Here is a 6000-nt window from a genome sequence, read left to right on the forward strand (position 1 = left end):
GAACCCAGAAATCTCTGGAGTCTGTCCTTGCAAGAATGGCAGGAATGAGGTGGAGGGGACCAACTTGTTTCCTGAGATTTTCCTGCCCCAAAGAGATTCCAACTAAGGTCAGAGCACAAAGGAATGTGTGGTCAGAGACTTACGTATAGTTCAAGATAATGGTGATAATGATGCTCTGCAGCTAATAATAATGATGATACTGATGACAGTGATGAGGGCGATGATGATAATGATGATATCAGCTGATATTTATTGAATGCTAACTCCTGTACTAAGCCCTTGATGTGTGATACTTCCTTTAATCCTCATGGCAACCCATGAGATAGGTGCTGTTATTCCCATTTTGCAGAGAAGACAATTAAGGCTCAGAAAGGTTAAGTAACTTGCTTGAGGTCACATGGCAGGCATGCAATGGAACCAAGTCTGCCTCCAGAGCCCAAGCCTCAAGGCAATGTCTCTATTGTGCTTTTAGTCACTGATTACCCCTCATGCAGTTCAAATCTTCAATCCAGATAAAGGGCTCAACTTTCTCTCCCAAAAGTGAAGGTGCTCTTATCCAATGATAAGGGCATAGTGAGCAAGCAATAATTGGAGCTGTCCACAGGGCACTTGTTGCAAACAGCCTGAATTTGTGACTAGGGAATAGTGAGTGTGAGAAGGGGTGGAAGGAGAGAAAACAAGAGAAGTAGATGGAGTAAGGTGATGAAGGAGATCACATTTTGACTTTATCCTGCAGGCAATAGGGAGGCGTCAAGGTTTCTGAGCAGAGAAATAGTAATATCTAATTTGCACTTAGGTGCCTGCAGTGATTAAGGTCTGGATGGGGCAATCTTATCCATAGGTTTTCAAGCCATACCACTAGGAAGACCCCCTCTTCCACCCACTTATGAGGCTGTGCCTGCCTAGGAGGTAGGAAGCTATGGTGAATTTCTCTCTTTTGCAAAGGAGGAAGTTGAAGCTCATTGGTCCAATGCCATTTTGGCTTCCTTATGAGCTCAGAAGTGAGGTTGCACACTGACGTAACCAGTGGTGTGTTGGTCAATGTTTAACAACCCACCCTGAGGTGGGGGTGGGGGCAGAGCCTTGATTTGGAGCATTTGAAAATTCCCTTGGTATGAATACGTCCACTGATTTCAAACTACCAATGCGATATCAGCTGGGTCACAGAATTCCCGAATTTATTTATTTATTTATTATTGTCAAAGTATAGTTGACATACAATACTATATTAGTTTCAGGTGTGCAACATAGTAATTCAGCATTTACATACCTTATGATGTGATCACCACAATAAATCTAGTAACCATCTGTCACTGTATAAAGTTATTATGATATTGACTATATTCTCTGTGTTGTACATTACATCCCCATGAAGGAATATAAGAGGTATAAACTTTCAGTTATATAAATCACCGGGATGTAATGTACAACAAAATTCCTTAAAATTTAACAACTGATTGTAGCAAGCCAGCATGAGTCAGCTCCATCATACCTCAGCATGCAACTTAGTGCCCTCCCAACTCCTAATATTCATGCAGAGTGAATTCCCCACCAGAACTGTTAAGAGAGGCACAGTAACTTGCCTAGGCCACAGCTGGCCGACTTGGAGACTCAGGAATGAAGTGAAAGATAGAAACTGACATCTTGGATCCCAAGCTGGGTGTTTGTCCAGGCTCTGTTTAGGAGAACAAAATTTGATCTCTGCCTAGATCCCCTTTGCAAGAGGTTTTACATTCAATGAAAGCAAAAATTTCCTCTGGCTTCTAAGACATATGTGTCACAACCTCCTAGAACTAGAAAAATAATGTCGTGGAATATTTTTAATAGTGAGTAGAAATCCTTTGCAGTGATGGACATAGTCTAAGAATTCAACAGTGACGATGAGAAGATTATATATCATTCTTCAGTTTTCATAGTGATTATGTCCTAACATTTAGTTTATCATTCATTCATTCATTCATTCATTCATCTGACATAAATTGGGAGCCCAGGCATGGAGATTATGAGCAACAGAAAAGAAGGGTTAACCAGCTAAGTACAGACAAGTCAGAGATCAGAGGTCAGACATGAGACCATGAGTCCTGGTACTCAAGATGATAGCTGAGATGTAAGCAGTCACTGCAGTTTTGAGAGCCAACAGGTGAGGTGCTCAAGACCAATAGGCAGAAGGGAGGTACCAGTGAGCAGAGAACATGGCTCACAACAGACTTGACCTTGAGGTGAGAAACTGACCCTGCCATTGGGTTCTTATCTTCTTGTTGGGACAAGAGATAACATAAGGTAGGGGTTTGTCCTAAAGTGAACCAGGGAAGGGAAAAGAAATTGATACTTGTAGAGAGACCCTGGTATACATCAGGCACTGATGAGATTTTCCACATATTTATTCTTAAGTTCACTGGCAAGGAAAGAACTTTGTGAGATAAGTGTTATTATTTATTGTTCGTTTGAGAAGACAGATGCTCAGAGAGGTTAAGTCATTGCCCATGATCACACAGCTGGTAAGTATCAGAGCCAAGGGAATGAAAGGGTAGCAGCTGAATACAGATTCAGAAAAATTAGAAAGCAATTGGAACTTGATAGAAATGCAATCAGTTGGGTGTCTCTCTGCATTTGGGGGAAATCGATGGGTTGGGGTGCCTAGGTAGAGAGATGAGAAAAGCAGAGTGGTATTTTTTTTCTCCTCATGCCACTAGGAGCAAGGTGTTCACTGCCCTGTTCATGTGTCCTCCCTGGAGGAAGGGTTCTAAGTGTTTACACAAGGACACATTTCGGGCACTTTGAAGAAGGCTAAACTGTAAACGAGATCATACCCCCAGCTCAGCAGATGCCCAAGAGTGAGGCACTTGCTGACATGCTGATGGAGAACAGGGACTTCTTGTTTATTCAGTTTGCCATCTGGACGAGTGAAGCAGTGTCCAAGGAAATAGCTGTAACTAAAAGCTCAGAACCTTTCTCTCTGGCTCCTTCTATGCCTGCTCCAAAAGGCTTTGACTGCTTCTTGGCAAGGTACACAGAATTAATGGTGAAGGAAGGGAGGGCAGGGGCTCAGAATCACAGCCAGACACAGGAGCAACATGGGGACATGGCCTGGCCATGGAATCTGGGTGAAGGAATAACCAGGAATGTCTGGAGACACAATATGAGATCCACTGTCCTAAGGATTTATGAGTGAAATGGCTTTTGCTGTTGAAAGAGGAATTTAGATCAGACAAGTGGGAGAAATTCCTCACTAAAAGAGTTGAGAAGCTGTATTGTGTTAAGCAGGTTGTTTGGTGAAATTCTTCTGATGGGTAGGTGGAAAGATTGGGATTAAAACTGGTGCTGGATCAGGGAATGAGTAACTGATGTGGGTTAATCTCTCCCAGCCTAGACCCTGAAATCTATTTCACTCAACAGAGCTAAGAAAACTGCGGAAGATTTGAATCCTTGGCTATTTTGAGGGAATGTGAGTACAAAAATAGGTCAAAAGTTCCCTTGACCATGCTATTCTTGCTCGTGAAGGAGCAAAGTAATCCTGAATATCCAGAACTGTGAGCAACCCCCACATTGTTTTCATCTGACATTAGAATACCCTGCTTATTGCTTTGGCACAAGCTAATTTGGGAAATTGCTTGCATTAATTAAGAAAGAGCTATACTAAACAAACAAAAAATTTCAGTGGCCTTACACAATAAAATCTATTTCTCACTCTCAGCACAATTCAATGAGTTGGTGAAAGAAGGCATAATGGAACCTCTGTTCCATGTAGTCACTCGGGGACCCAGGCCCTGCCATTCCCTAGGCCTTGTGATTCTCCACCACTTGTGGCTAGAAGATGAGGGATAGAGAGAGGGTGGAGAGAGAGAGTAGGATTATTCAGAAGATTTTTAGAGCATAGTCCAAGAAGTGGCATTAATCACTCTTGACAACATTCCATTGGCCAGACTTAGTCACATGGCCTCATCTTACGACAAGCGAGACTGAGAAATGAAGTGCCCAGGAGTAAAAGGAAACTAAATTTGGATTTTGGAACTCACAGCAGTGTTTGGCACATATTCCTGAGGTTTCTGAAAGGATAGTGTATGTTAGGGGAGTTGTTTGTAATGAGAGATCCTCTGTGATTTCCCTTAAAGACACAGGCTGAAAGCAGCACCTTGTGGATGTAACTCAGAACTACTTTAAAAGGGTGGTGATGCAGTTGGGGGGTTCCCAAACCTCAAAGCTGGACTCTCAGCCCTGCATTGTAGAGCCACCTATTATAGGCGGCAGCTCTGTCCTCGTCACTGGGAAAAGGTTGTGAATCGGGAACTTCATGTGAACTGAGTCTTCGGAGGGTGACTCCATTGTGTCTCATTTATATTTTTCTCAGCCAAGTGACTCAGGTACTAGAACTAGAGATTTTTAAGAGCTGAGCTCCAGGCATTTCTGAGGCTTTGTAGGGTTCCTAGGAACTTCGAGTTGTTTGGCATTTTGTATGGTGTTAGGTCTAAGGATGAGGAACTTAAGGCAGCAAGTCATTAGAGACACTGGATCCCCTTCCTCTCATTTCTCCGAGACATTCTAGCCTGTTTAACATGAATTTTATAATACTTGTGCCAAACTCTACATAGAAAAGTACATAGATGTGAAGGAAAAATATCTCCAACTATTTCTTCAACTTATGGGTAGGATGACCACCCATCCTGGTTTGCCCAGGACAGCTCAGGTTTCTATCTAAGGTCCAGGCATAATTATTCAAAGTGTCTGCTTTTGCTCTCAAAAGTGTCCCAGTTTCGACAGTGAGTTATGTGGTCACCCTATGTGGAGGAGACTTAGAACCTGAGCTCTGTCTTGCTAATCAGGTGCATTGCTGCTAACCATCCTGCACATAGTCTGACATCTCCATGATGCCACAGGTGGTAGATCTTATAGAACCTGGAAGTCACAGGGTTAATAAATTGAATAAAGACAATGACAAGAGGATGTTAATAAATTGAACAAAGACAATGACAAGGGGATTAGAAACTAGTAATCCCCTTGTCATTGTCTTTGTTCAATTTATTAACCCTGCGACTTCCAGGTTCTAGAGGATCCTGATATCCTTTTTGTCAGCCTCAGAATCATGGGCTTACGCTTAAGCAGCATTCAGTAAGCAGACAGTAAAACAAAAAGTCGACATGCCTATGGGATTAGTAAAACATGGGTCATAGATACAAGTTTATAGAAATGCAGTTTAGGAACATGAAGATAAGAGACATTCTTTCCTCTTTGCTAGACATGAGGTCTCCCTCAGATACTCCTTACCTAATGAGAGGTACAACTAGTCCACATCAAGCAAAATTTTATCAGAGGACCTCAAATCAAACTGAAAACCAAAAACACGATCTATGCCATGGTTAATTTACAGATATCAGTTTTATGAATGCTCTCTCTGAGTGATTCATTATTGTCACCAAAAAGCCTTGTTTGCATGAGTGATATATCTAAGCCCTCTGAGCCATATATGTTCCCAGCTCTGAAAGTGACCAGTCAGCAAAAGGCCCACAGTGCACTTCTCTGAAGGCGAGGAGTGACATCTGTACTGCTTGAAGGAAGCATAATATGTGAATTCATAATTAGTTGCATGTCAACATCAAATAGAGTCTGGGATTAGTGCCATTTATTGGGGGTAAAGTGACAAGTAATACTGTGTAATCTGGTAGTGACTGAGGTTGCCTCCAAACCTACATATTAAACAAATTGAATTCTCCAAACAAGGCACCTGTCTTGGTTATGGTTTTCTATATAGTTTGGATGAGCCATTCATAAAGCTTTTTTTGGAGGTACAGATATAAGCTTTGGATCTCTTAGGCTGTGCTTTCAGCAGCAGGAGCTTTCTCACAGAATTCCTAGGAAACAAACAAAAAGGATGAACTGGAGAGAAGGGCAACCAGCATGCTGGGGCCCACCACTAGTTATTCCTCTGGTGACTTTAGGGCCTTGGGGATGTGTGTCAAAGCACATTTATATATAAAAAAGCTTCAAAGTGTTAATAAATGAATG

The sequence above is a fragment of the Rousettus aegyptiacus genome, unplaced genomic scaffold (assembly GCF_014176215.1).
Source record: "Rousettus aegyptiacus isolate mRouAeg1 unplaced genomic scaffold, mRouAeg1.p scaffold_m13_p_2, whole genome shotgun sequence".
NCBI classification, from domain to species: Eukaryota; Metazoa; Chordata; class Mammalia; order Chiroptera; family Pteropodidae; genus Rousettus; species Rousettus aegyptiacus.